The sequence below is a fragment of the Castor canadensis genome, chromosome 4, assembly GCF_047511655.1.
Source record: "Castor canadensis chromosome 4, mCasCan1.hap1v2, whole genome shotgun sequence".
Lineage (NCBI taxonomy): Eukaryota > Metazoa > Chordata > Mammalia > Rodentia > Castoridae > Castor > Castor canadensis.
The window spans coordinates 66,752,095-66,767,094 of NC_133389.1; the positions used below are offsets into that span (position 1 = coordinate 66,752,095).

Consider the following 15,000-nt stretch of genomic DNA (forward strand, 5'->3'; position numbering starts at 1 on the left):
CAGACATGAATCATCACGCCTGGTAAGACAAGACTTTTGAAATATCTCAGTCAGCCAAAAAAACAAAAAAAAGAAAGAAAGAATAAAGACAGCTCCCAATATTTATGGAAAACTATTAAACAAATGTTCCTATTTTGGGTCATCCTGAAGGCAAGAGAAGGAAAAAAGATATAGTTGATGAAATAACATAAGAAAACTTTCCACAAGTACAGGTAACCCATAGGACCCCAAATAAACATGAACAGAAAAATTCCTCACTGAGGCATATTGTAGTCAAACTATAAAAAGTACAAGACACAGAGGGAATTCTGAAAATAGCAAGAGAAAAGCACCACTTCACATTTGAGGACTAATAGCAGATTTCTCAGCACAAACTGTATAGGCCAGGAGAGAATGGAATAGCACATTCAATGTTCTGTAAGAAAAAAAAAAGCCACCAAAAATGGTGTACTAGCAAAGCTATCCTTCAGAAATGAAGGAGAAATAAACCCAAACAGATTCTGAGGGAATTTATTACCACTAGACTGACCTTACAAAGGATGTTTAAAGGAGTCCTACACCAAGAAACAAAAGAAAGATAACTACCATCATGAAAGTATAAAACCCATCAGAAGAGCAGATACTCAAAAAAAGAAATATAAAGAATCAAGCTTTATCAGTACAGTAAACCACCAAACCACAAAGATGAACAGAGAGGGAACAAAAAGGATACTCAAAATAAGACAGAAGAAAATTAACAAAATGACAGGAGTAAGACTATACTTAATTATAACCTTTAATGTAAATGTACTAAATTTCCCAATTAAAACATATGGTCTAGCTGAATGGATTTTTAGAAAAACAAGACCCAAGGATATGCAGCTATAAGAAACTCACTTTACCAGTAACACATGCACACAGAAAGTACAGAAAAAGATATTCCATGAAAATGGAAACCAAAAGCAAGCAGAAATAGCTATACTTATTTCAGAAAAAAGCAGACTTTAAGACAAAAACTATAAAAGGAGGCAAAGAAGGTCATACAGCAATCAAGGTATCAATTCAACATGAAGATACACTGATTACAAATATGTATGCACCTAATGCTACAACACCTAATATTATTAAAACAAAATATCCCTTTATTAGACCTAAAAGGAAAGATGGACTCCAAGGCTATAATAGTGGGGGACTTCAACACCTCATTTTCATCACTCATACAGAACAATTAAACAAAGAAATACCAGAGTTTAATATACTATGAACCAAATAGACTTTACAAAACATTTCATCCAACAACTTCAGAATACACATTCTTTTCATCCACACATGGAACATTCTTTAGAACAGACAACAAAACAAATCTCAAGAAATTTAAAACATCTAAATTATACCATGTACCTTTTTTATACGCAGCAAAACCAGGTATCAACAACAAAAGATGCTCTAGAAATTATACAAATACATAGAGCTTGAGCAACACACTTCTGAGCAATGGGTCAAAGGAATAAAAAGGGAAATTACAGCATTTCTTGAAACAAATAAAAATGGAAATATACCAAAACTGATGGAATTCACAAAAAGAAGTACAAAGAGGGACATTCATAGCAATATGAGTCCACATTTAAAAACAAAGATTGCAAATAAACAACTTAATTATTCATCTTAAGGACTTAGAAAAGCAAGAAAAATATTCAAAATTAGTAAAATAACAATGATCAAAGCAGAAAAGAACTGAAGTAGAGATGAAAAAGTACAAAAGGTCAGCAAAATTTTTTTTTAAAAAAAGATAAACAAACCTTTATCCTGACTAATCAAGAAAAAAAGAGAGACCCAGACAAAACCAGAATGATAAAAGAGACATTACAACTGATGCAATGGAAATATGAAGGATCATCAGTACAGGCTATTAAAACATATTGTAAAACTTGAAAGAACTGAGTAAATTTCAAAAATGAGTAAAGAGATTGAATCATTAGTAAAGTCTTCCAACAAAGAAGAGCCCAGAACAGATGGACTCATTGCCCAGCTCTACTAAACTTTCAAGGAAGAACTAACTCAAATTGTTCCCAATTTAGAAAAAATAAAAATAAAACCTGAAAGGGAGAGAACTCTTCTAAACTTATTCTACAAGAGAAGACCTACACAGCTGGTGGAAATAGTATAGCCATTATGCAGAACAGAAAGGAGGTTCCTCCAAAAACTAAAAATAGACCTACCATATATGATCCTGCAATCACTCCTCTGGATATCTATTGAAAGGAAATGAACTCAGCATGGCAAAGCATTATTCACAATGGCCAAGACACAGAATCAACCTAGATGCCCATGATGGATGAATGGATAAAGAAAATATGGAATATGTACACAACAGACTATTAACCAGCCATAAAGAATCAAGTCCTATCCAGACATGGTGATACATATCTATAATCCTAACTACTTGGGAGGATCATCATTCAAGGCAAGCCCAGGAAAAGGTAGCAAGATCCCATCTCAACGAATAAGCTGGGCATGGTACCCCATGACTGTAATCCCAACTATGTAGGAGGTGCTGGTAGGAAGTACACCGTCTAAGGGGGAGGAAGGATAGGAGGTGGTTGGAAACCAAACACTAAACACAGTTGGATAATAGGAATAAATTGTCATGTTCCATAGGACAGTAAACCTAGCATATATTTTATAAAGAACTAGAAGAGACAAACTTGACTGCAAACATAAATGGTAAGGAGGTGGAAATGCTAATTATCCTGATTTTAACAGTACATGCTGTATATGTGTTGAAATAGCCCATAAATATGTTCAATTATTACACATTAATAAAAATTCAGCTTGATATTCATGCTAAAGATAAGATGGATACATTTTCAAATAAAAGTCCCTAAATACTGCAGATGTACTATGGTCTAAATGCGGGAATGCCCCTTAATAGGAAATTCTAACCTGCAAGGTGATGGTATCAGGGTCTTGACTCTTAGAAAGGTATCTAGGTCCTAAGGCTAGAGACTTCATAGATGGGATTAGTGCCCTTATAAAGGGGACGCCAGAAGGCTTGTCAAGCATTTCACCATGTGAACTTACATGGAAACAGCTGTCTATCAACCAAGAAGTGGGACTTCATCAGACAACTACTCTGTAGAATCTCGAGGCATCTTCACCTTGAATTTCCAGCCTCCAGAACTGTAAAAAATAAATTTCCACGGTGTATAAACGACTCGTGTGCGTGCATGTGGTATGTAGCCCAGGCTGGCCTAAAACCTGCAATCCTCCTCCCTCCACATCCAGCACTGGGGTTACAGGGATATGCTACCATGTCCAGGTAAGGCATCCACTTACATTGTTATAATAGCTTGAATAGCCTAAGACAAAACATACTCTTCCTGAGAAAATTACCTCTATTAATGAAAGAATAAAAACTAAAAACTGTGAAACATGAGAGCTGTACTACTGACAGCAGTATGCTCTCCTAGGAAAGCAGACTGTGAATGCATCTGAACTTGAAACATGAGATCAACTTCTAGGGTGGCTCTTTTGGTGCCGCTGGTTTTCCTCCAGCTCTCATCACTTACTGTTATGGTGACTTGGTCATATTCTTATCCGTACTTATAACTTTGAACTGTAGAGTAAGTATAAGAAAGTAGCAGGGTACCAGTGGCTCATGCCTGTAATCCCAGCTACTTGGTAGGCTAAGAGCGGGAGGATGGTGGTTCTAAGCAAAAACTTTGCAAAATCCCATTTCAACAGAAATAAAGCTGGGAGTAAAGGTACAAACCTGTCATTCCAGGTATAGTAAGAAGCTTAAAAGAGGAGGACCACAGTCTAGGCCAGCCTGAGCAAAAGGTGAGACCTAGCTCTAAAACAGCTAGAGCAAAAAGGGTTGGAGGCATAGCTCAAGCAATAGAGCCCCTGCCTAGCAAGTGGAAGGGAGGGAGGAAGAGAGGGAGGGAGGAAGAGGGGGGGGGGAAGAAGAGAGGGAGAGAGGAAGAGAGGGAAGGAAAGAAGGAAGGCCTCTTCTCACAGCACACTTCTCCACTTTCAGAGCACTTCTTTAAGATTCACACCAATACCTGTATCACACCATGTGTCCATATGTACATAATCTTGAATATAGTGGAACATGTGAATTAGCACAAACATACTTATGGTTCCTGAAAATAACACTTCAGTGAGTTGGCAAAGACCAGCAAACGATGTCTGAGGCCAAGGGCAGCAGCCTCACTTCTTTCCTGTCCCAACAGTAAGGGAAATGACTCCACTACACTGACTTCATCTCCTACTACTAGAGCCCCCTACTTCTTTGGGGTTAGTAGCAGCAGAGTAACTTTGCTATAAATATTTTTTATACATCTCCTATTTTCCCCAACATTACCAAAGGAAATTCACGTTTAGTTTTCTTAACAGGATTATCACTTCTCTAGGAGTCTGACTGAACCTAGGTACTTTCTTTTGTACTTTCTGAGTACCGAGAATGTACCAATATAAAATGGTTTTAAAACAAATTAATATGTTTTTAATGACCAAATCCTTGACATTATGCAGAATTATAACTGTTTGGCACTTAGACCACCTAGTAAAATATACAGTCAATGACTTCAAGTAGCTTATGATCTAGTTATGAAAAGGTATAGTCCAAGATGTGAGGCAAACAACAAATACAGTAGACCCTTGGTATCCATGGCTATGTGGTTGCAAGGAGACTGCTTTTGAGGAAAAACCACAAATGCTAAAGAAGCATAGATTTCAGTACTGTGCTGTGGATGTTTGACTTGTTTTTCCCATAATGTCACCCAAATTTCACTAAAGACAAGCCACCTTTCACCAAATCTCAAATTTTCACTTTATCACTTCAATTAAGCACATTCACTTTTACTTTTCTTTTTGAGCACCATTTGCTTTTCAGAGGCAGATTTTCACAAAATAAAGGGAAGGTAAATGCTCAGCTGATTGCACAATGACAATATGGGAGTGACTGAGTGTTTCTCCCAATCAACTGAGCTGCATAATGCACACAGGGGAATTTAAAGTCTTTGCTTTTGAAATTTCTTTTGATTTTCATTATTTTTTCACTGCCCTTGGTCAAAACCATGTGTAATAAATCTATTGAGTTTTAAGTTTATAAACATTATTAGTTATTAGGGAGGGGGAAAAACAAGAGAAATCTATTTGTGAAGTGTAGTGATCAGATGAAAGCAACCCAGGATACATCTGAAAAACAGACTTGGAAGCAAAGGAGAGGTTGGTGGCTGGTGGAGGGTTCCAAGTAGTACAGCACCTGCCTAGCAAGCATGAGGCCCAAGTTCAAGTTCAAACCCCAGTGCTGGCAAAAGAAAATAAAGAAGAGAGATGGGGTGTGGGGGGGGAGGTCATTTTAGGTTAAGGTAGAAGTGATGAGTTGATGTAAAGAAGGTCTTTATAGGGTGTATTAGTTACTTTTATCATTGCTATGACAAAATATCGCTCATAAACAGCTTAAAGCAAAGAAGGATTTATTTCGGCTCATGGTTTCCAAGGTTTCAGTCTCTAGTCCTTGGCTCTGTTGATTCTGGGCCCATGGTGAGGCAGAACATCATGCTGACAGGAACATGTAGAAGAGGAGGCTGATCACCTATGGCAGACAGGAAGTAGAGAGGAGGGGACTGGGATTGAGGAAGAACCATTGAAGGCACTCCTGCAGTGACCTACTTCTTCCAACTAGACCTCACCCTCCTAGTTCCCACCACCTTCCCAATATAGCACCTAACCAGCTTGGGACCAGGACTGTAACACAAAAACCTGTGGGGGACATTTCATATTCAAAAAGTAGAAATCAACCTGGAATTCTAGATTAGAATTGTAATGTACTTATAGAATTGCAAAGGACATGTGAATTCTTAAGCAGCAGCTATAAATTTGTGCAAGGGAGCTGCACTTTACTTAGGTAAAGTAATATGTAGCAACAAGTAAAGTACGCACCCTTGCAGTGGTTTCTGAAACAGCTTTTCACTTTGTAGAGATCTGTTTGATTGCTGTATGACCTTCTTTGCCTTTTATAGTTTTTGTCTTAAAGTCTGCTTTTTTCTGAAATAAGTATAGCTATTTCTGCTTGCTTTTGGTTTCCATTTTCATGGAATATCTTTTTCTGTACTTTCTGTGTGCATCTGTTTGAAACAATTATATAACTGTTCAGTCTTCTATGACCTTTCATTTTGTACACAGGAACCACCTGAAGACAAAACAGAATAAGCTTAATTCAGGATCCTGGATTACTGCTTCCTGAATTATATGTAATTTTGCATTCTTTACTATTAGCTTATATATCCACCATTAAAGAAATATCAAAACTGTGAGCCTAAAGAACTGGATAAGAAATAATTTATCATTTTGAAAAAAAATGATTGAGGAGGGCGCCCCTAGCCCCAGAGAGTGGGGGAGGGGCACTCCCTCAGGCAAATTGTAAATAAACAAGCCAGCCAGAGAAGCCAGGAGCAACAGCACCCGCCCAGCAACCTTGGACAGGGGAAAGCTTGTAACTGCGACTGTTGTGTAGAAAGCACCACCGGAGACTGGGGGAGGGCCACTCCTCATGCAAAAAAGAGGGCAATTGCAAATGGGGGATAGGGCTGTGTACTGGAGAAAACAAAACAGACACATGTTCAGGAGAATTCTAAACAAACAAAGCCTGCAGCAGCAGATGGCTGACAGTAGGAGGTAGGTGAGCCACAGCCTCCAATAGACATTCATAAAGCTGTCCCCAGACTCCCCCCCCACTTTTTTCCTTTGATAAGACAACAACCCCGGATGCTGAAGGACTAACTGAAACTGCATTGCATTTGAACTTGGGATATTTTTGTTTTGTTTTGTTTTTTTCCCCTTTCATGAGAAAACGACAGAAGTACGTCACTGACACTGAGAAGTCTTCAGGACTGGAGACTGAAGGACTAACATCAAAATTATTAAGACTGAAACTTTATAGCATTTGAACTTGGGGTTTTTTTTGCCATTTTTTCATTATTCTCTCTCTGTCTCTCTAATGCCTGTTTAACTTACTATTGATTAGTACAGTATCTCTCCCTCTTTATTGCTTTGGCTCTGTTTTCTTTGTTGTTGTTGTTGGTTGGGGTTTAGTGTTTGTTTTGTTTTGGGTTTTTTTTTTTCCCCTTTTTTACCTTCTTTGCTTTCCCTCTCTTCTCACCCTTCCATTCTAGATATCACCATTGTTATTATTACAAGCTAGACAATACTGAATTATACACAGTACAGGAACAGTAACAGTAGCAAGGGGAATGATGGGAAGATGGAAAAAAAGAGGAAAACCATTTCCTCCCCCAATAATAAGTAAGTACAGGAACCAGAGGGAAATGAAGAAAACAGATACCCAGATCCAGACTCCAACAAAACAAAGATAAACTATGCCAAAGAACCCAACGAAGCCCACAAGAACACCCTGAAAGAAGAAATCCTACAAGAAATCAATGAGAATTTTATAGAGATGATACTGGATATGGTCAACCAAAATGTACAGGAGACACTCAAGAAATTCCAAGACAACAAAAATAGAGAATTTGAGAAAGCACAAGAACAAATAAAAGAAACCACAGAAGCACTGTATAAACACCAAAGTGAAACAAAGGACACTATAAATAAAGAGATAAATGAACTCAGGATGAAAATAGATAATATTAAAGAGGAAGTGACTCAGGATATGAAAAACCTCAGAAAAAAGAATGAAACAGAAATGCAAAACAAAATGAAGGCCAATCCAGCAGACTAGAACAAGCAGAAGACAGAATTTCAAAACTCGAAGATGAAATGGTAATTAAAGGAAAAACCGAAGAACTATTAGTTCAACAACCCAAGACTTGTGAAAAGAAAATGTGAGAACTTACCTACACCATCAAAAGGCCAAACCTGAGAATCATGGGCATTGAAGAAGGAGAAAAGGTTCAAGAAAAAGGAATGCATAACATATTCAACAAAATAATTATAGAAAATTTCCCAAACCTAGAGAAAACTATGCCCATCAGGTACAGGAAACCTTCAGAACACCAAACAGACCTGACCAAAATAGAACTACTCCACGACATATTATCATCAAAACAACAAGTTCAGAGACTTGAGAAAGAATATTGAAGGCTGTAAGAGAGAAAAAACAAATAACATACAAAGGTAAACCCATCAAAATCATAGCAGACTTCTCAACAGAAACATTAAAAGCAAGAAGAGCTTGGGGTGAGGTCTTCTGGGCACTGAATGAAAATAACTTCAACCCCAGGATACTCTACCCAGCAAAACTATCATTCAAAATAGATGGAGCAATAAAAGTTTTCTATGATAAGCAGAAACTAAAACAATATATTACCACAAAGCCACCACTACAAAAGATTCTTCAAGGGATTCTGCACACAGAAAGTGAAAACCAACATAACCATGAAAGGACAGGCAGCACCAAACTACAGGAAAAGAAAAAGCAAGAAAGTAGAGAGTAACATTGATTTAGGTACACATAATCAAATCCTCAAACAACTAAGACAACTAAATGACAGGAATCACCACATACCTGTCAATACTAACACTTAATGTTAACGGACTTAATTCTACCATCAAAAGGCACTGTTTGACAAACTGGATTAAAAAGGAAGATTCAACAATTTGTTGCTTACAGGAGACCCATCTCATCAACAGAAATAAGCATAGGCTTAGGATGAAAGGCTGGAAGAAAATTTACCAAGCCAATGGCCCCCGAAAACAGGCAGGAGTAGCAATACTTATCTCTGACAAAGTAGACTTCAAACCTACATGGATCAAATGAAATAAAGAAGGACATTCCATACTAATAAAAGGGGAAATAGACCAAAAAGAAGTAACAAATATCAACCTATATGCACCCAATCTCAATGCACCCAATTTCATCAAACATACCCTGAAGGACCTAAAAGCATATATTAACTCCAACACAGTGATAATGGGAGATTAACACCACTATCATCAATAGATAGGTCATCCAAACAAAAAAATCAATAAAGAAATCCAAGCTCCAAAACATACCATAGAGCAAATGAACCTATGTCCATTTGATGTCTACAGAACATTTCATCCAACTTCTATACAATATTCATTCTTCTCAGCAGCTCACAGAACCTTCTCCAAAACAGATCATATCCTAGGGCACAAAGCAAGCCTCAGCAAATGTAAGAAAATAGAAATTATACCAGCATTCTATCAGATTACAATGCAATAAAACTAGAACTCAACAAAAATGAAGACAAAAAACATGCAAACAGCTGAAAACTGAATAACTCATTGCTTAATGAACAATGGGTCATTGATGAAATAAAAGAGGAAATTAAAAGGTTCCTGGAAATCAATGAAAATGAAAACACAACCTACCGGAACCTATGGGACACAGCAAAGGCAGTCCTGAGAGGAAAGCTTATAGCCATGAGTGCATATATTAAAAAGAATGAAAGATCTCAAATCAATGACCTAAAGATACATCTCAAACTCCCAGAAAAACAAGAACAAGCAAATCCCAAAACAAACAGGAGGGAAATAATAAAAATAAGAGCTGAAATCAATGAAATAGAAACCAAAAAAACCACACAAAGAATTAATGAAACAAAAAGTTGGTTCTTTGAAAAGATAAACAAGACTGCCCTGGCAAACCTGACTAAAATGAGGAGAGAAAAAACCCAAATTAGTAAAATCAGGAATGCAAAAGGGGAGATAACAACAAACACCCTGGAAGTCCAGGAAATCATCAGAGACTACTACTGTGAGAACCTATATTCAAATAAATTTGAAAGTCTTGAAGAAATGGACAGATTTCTAGATACTTATGACCATCCACAACTAAACCAAGAGGAAATTAATCACCTGAACAGATCTATAACACAAAATGAAATTGAAGCAGCAATCAAGAGTCTCCCCAAAAAGAAAAGTCCAGGACCTGATGGATTCTCTGCTGAATTCTATCAGACCTTTAAAGAAGAGCTGATACCAACCCTCCTTAAACTGTTCCATGAAATAGAAAGGAAAGGAAAACTGCCTAACACATTTTATGAAGCCAGTATTATATTTATCCCAAAACCAGGCAAAGACACTTCCAAAAAGGAGAACTGTAGGCCAATCTCCTTAATGAACACTGATGCAAAAATCCTCAATAAAATAATGGCAAAACGAATTCAACACATCAAAAAGGTCATTCACCATGACCAAGTAGGCTTCATCCCAGGAATGCAGGGGTTGTTCAACATACGAAAATCAATAAATGTAATAAACCACATAAGCAGAAGCAAAGACAAAAACCACTTGATCATCTCAATGGATACAGAAAAAGCCTTTGATCAGATCCAACACCATTTCATGATAAAAGCTCTAAGAAAACTAGGAATAGAAGGAAAGTACCTCAACATTATAAAAGCTATATATGACAAACCTACAGCCAGCATTGTACTTAATGGTGAAAAATTGAAACCATTCCCTCTAAAATCAGGAACAAGACAAGGATGCTCACTACCTCCACTCCTATTTAACATAGTACTGGAATTCCTAGCCAGAGCAATTAGGCAAAAAGAAGGAATAAAAGGAAAAGAAACTGTCAAAATATCGCTATTTGCAGATGATATGATCCTATACCTTAAAGACCCAAAAAACTCTACTCAAAAGCTTCCTAGACACCATCAACAGCTATAGCAAGGTAGTAGGATATAAAATCAACATAGAAAAATCATTAGCATTTCTATACACTAATAATGAACAAAGTGAGAAAGAATACATGAAAACGATACCATTTACAATAGCCTCAAAAAAAATCAAATACCTAGGAGTAAACTTAACAAAGGATGTGAATGACCTCTACAAGGAAAACTATAAACTTCTGAAGAAAGAGATTGAGGAAGACTATAGAAAGTGGAGAGATCTCCCATGCTCATGGATTGAGAATCAACATAATAAAAATGTCTATACTCCCAAAAGCAATCTACATGTTTAATGCAATTCCATCAAAATCCCAATGACATTCATCAAAGAGATTGAAAAAACAACCATTAAATTTATATGGAAACACAAGAGGCCATGAATAGCCAAGGCAACACTCAGTAACAAGAACAATGCTGGAGGGCTCACGATACCCGACTTCAAACTATATTATAAAACAATAACAATAAAAACAGCATGGTACTGGCACAAAAACAGACATGAAGACCAGTAGAACAGAATACAGGACCCAGATATGAAGCCACAACTATAACCAACTTGTCTTTGACAAAGGAGCTAAAAATATACGATGGAGAAAAGACAGCCTCTTCAACAAAAACTGCTGGGAAAACTGGTTAGCAGTCTGCAAAAAACTGAAACTAGATCCATGTTTATCACCCTATACCAATATTAACTCAAAATGGATCAAGGATCTTAATATCAGACCCCAAACTCTAAAGTTGGTACAGGAAAGAGTAGGAAATACTTTGGAACTAATAGGTACAGGCAAAGACTTTCTCAATGGAACCCCAGCAGCTCAGCAACTAAGAGACAGCATAGATAAATGGGACTTCATAAACCTAAAAAGCTTCTGCTCACAAAATTAACGCTCTCTAAACTGAAGAGACCACCCACAGAGTGGGAGAAAATATTTGCCAGCTACACATCAGACAAAGGACTGATAACCAGAATATAAAGGGAATTCAGAAAACTAAATTCTCCCAGAATTAATGAACTAATAAAGAAATGTGCAAGTGAACTAAACAGAACTTTCTCAAAAGAAGAAATTCAAATGGCCAAAAGCACATGAAAAAATGCTCACCATCTCTAGCAATAAAGGAAATGCAGATTAAAACCACACTAAGGAAAATTCCAAGATGGCGGCTAGAGGTAGGAAGCAGAAAGCGACCCTCCTATAGTGAAATCTTGGAGAGACACTGGAGACACACTTTGCAGGCATAATCACTGAGAAAAGGCATAACTTTGACCCCTCCACATCTCCAGCCGGCGCAGAGAATCTCCACTTCACGTTAAACGGAGAACCGAGGAGGCCCCTGGGGCCGCCAGTGGCCGGCGCCCATACGGCTTGGGAAGATGCGGACCAGGTGAGCTTCGCGGTACCGCGGTTCCCCCACAGACAAGCCTGGGCCAGAGCAGCATAGCCCCCTGGACAGACTGACCTCCACCCGGGAAAAAAAGAGAAACTGAGTACTAAGCAATAAGAACAGTTAAGACACGCTGGAAAGAGGGTGGGGCGCCCTGAACGCTGAAGATTGGGGGAAGGGAATCCTTCCCGGGACTGTAAATAAACGAGCCGGGCGGGCCGGAGAGCCTCTGGCGGGAGCGGGCGCGCCCAGCAACCAGGAGCGGGGAGCTTGTGAGAGGAGGGAAGACCCACTTCCCAGTGAACTGTAAATAAACATGCAGGCCTGACAACGCGGGGCAGTGTCACCTTTCTCAGTGCTTGGAAAGGGAAAAGCCTGTAGCAGAGGCCCGGCCCCCCCCCCAACAGGAGAACTCTGAGCAAACAAAGCCTGTGGGACCAGGTGAGTGCTAGCTCACCCCAGAGATCTGCATAAATAACGCCACCAGCTACAGGCGGAGAGCAGCAGGCAGGAAAACCACAGTTGCAGATACCACTCTCAGAACTGCCTCCAGACGCTTTTTTTCTTTTTCTCCCTACCTTTGATGAGAGAACAACCGAATTACACCTGCAAGCCGAAAAACTTACTGAAACTGTATTGCATTTGAACTGGGGACACTTGGTGGGTTTTTTTTTTTTTTAATCCTCTGTGTGTGTGTGTGAGTGTGTAGTTTTGTTCTACTTTATGCATCCCCTTTGATGAGACAACTACAGAACAACATCTGAGGCACCAACTCCAGGACTGGAGATTGAGACGGACATCCAAATTATTAAGACTGAAACTGCATTGCATATAAACTTGGAAGTTTTTTTTTTTTTTAATTTTCTATTTTCTATTTTATTTTAATTCATTTTTATAAATAGATATTACTTTCATATACTTATTTTTTATTTTTTTTATCTTTGATTTTCAATCCTCTCTCTGTCTCTCTATTGTCTGTTCAGCTTACTGTCGATTAGTACACTAACACTCCCTGTTTATACCTTTGAAACTCTCTTGTCTGATACCTTGTTCTGCTTTCTCCCTCTTGTCTGTATATTTGTTTTCCCCTTTTCTTTAACTTCTTGCTTTCCATCTCAGCTAACTCTTCCATTCTCAATATTACCATTGTTATTATTACAAGCTAGAAAATACTTAATTGCACACAGTACAGGGACAGTAACAACACCAAGGACAATGACAGGAAGACAGAAAAAAACAAGGAAACCAGTTTCCCCACAGCAAAAAATTAGTACAGGAACCAGAGGGGAATGAAGAGAACAGAAACTCAGAGCCAGACTCCAACAAAATGAAGATAAACTATGCCAAAGGACCCAATGAAGCCCACAAGAATAATTTAAAAGAAGACATACTACAAGTACTCAATGAGAATTTTATAGAGATGATACTGGATAGGGTCAACCAAAATGTACAGGAGACACTCAAGAAATTCCAAGACAATAAAAATAGAGAATTTGAAAAAGCAAAAGAAGAAATAAAGGAAACCATAGAAGCACTGTATAAACACCAAAGTGAAAGAGAGAACACAATGAATAAATGGATAAATGAACTCAGGACAAAAATAGACAACAATAAAGAAGAAAACAGCCAGGATATGGAAAACCTCAGAAAAAAGAATGAAACAGAACTGCAAAACAAAACGGAAGGCCAATCCAGCAGAATAGAACAAAAAGAAGACAGAATCTCAGAACTTGAAGATGAAATGGTAATTAAAGGAAAAACTGAAGAACTATTAATTAAACAACTCAAGACCTGTGAAAAGAAAATGCAAGAACTCACCGACTCCATCAAAAGACCAAACTTGAGAATCATGGGCATCGAAGAAGGAGAAGAGGTGCAAGCGAAGGGAATGCGTAATATATTCAACAAAATAATAACGGAAAATTTCCCAAATCTAGAGAAAGATATTCCCATACACATGCAAGAGGCCTCCAGGACACCAAACAGACCAGATCAAAATAGAACTACCCCACGACATATCATCATTAAAACAACAAGTTCAGAAACTAAGGAAAGAATATTGAAGGCTGTAAGAGAGAAAAAACAAGTAACATACAAAGGTAAACCCATCAAAATCACAGCAGACTTCTCAACAGAAACATTAAAAGCAAGAAGAGCGTGGGGTGAGATCTTCCGGGCACTGAATGAAAATAACTTCAACCCCAGGATACTCTACCCAGCAAAGCTATCATTCAAAATAGATGGAGCAATAAAAGTCTTCCATGATAAGCAGAAACTAAAACAATATGTGACCACAAAGCCACCATTACAAAAGATTCTGCAAGGGATCCTGCACACAGAAAGTGACACCCAACTTAACCATGAAAAGGCAGGCAGCACCAAACCACAGGATAAGAAAAAGCAAGACAGTAGAGAGTAACATCAAGTTAGGTACACACAATCAAACCTTCAAACAACTAAGATAACTAAATGGCAGGAATCACCACATACCTATCAGTACTAACACTTAATGTTAATGGACTTAATTCACCCATCAAAAGACACTGTTTGACAAAATGGATTAAAAAAGAAGATCCAACAATTTGTTGCTTACAGGAGACTCATCTCACCGACAGAAATAAGCATATGCTTAGGATGAAAGGCTGGAAGAAGATTTACCAAGCCAATGGCCCCCGAAAACAAGCAGGAGTAGCAATACTTATCTCTGACAAAGTAGACTTCAAACCTACATTGATCAAACGAGATAAAGAAGGACATTCCATACTAATAAAAGGGGAAATAGACCAAAAGGAAATAATAATCATCAATCTGTATGCACCCAATGTCAACGCACCCAATTTCATCAAACATACCCTGAAAGACCTAAAAGCATATATAAACGCCAACACAGTGGTTGTGGGAGACTTTAACACTCCATTAGCATCAATAGATAGGTCATCCAAACAAAAACTCAATAAAGAAA

At 38.0% G+C, this 15,000-nt stretch overlaps 1 protein-coding gene across 2 annotated transcripts in view; it reads right to left on the reverse strand.

Annotated features, from left to right (window-relative positions):
• Fam210a (family with sequence similarity 210 member A) overlaps positions 1-15,000 on the reverse strand; it is a 54,117-nt gene that overhangs the window by 22,596 nt on the left and 16,521 nt on the right. The window contains exon 2 of one of the 2 annotated variants that reach the window (XM_074070398.1): positions 3,061-3,159. The exons of the other annotated variant lie outside the window; for it this stretch is intronic. The gene's annotated coding sequence lies outside the window, so the exon portion shown is untranslated. The remainder of the gene's footprint in view (positions 1-3,060; positions 3,160-15,000) is intronic. 2 annotated transcript variants of the gene reach the window in all.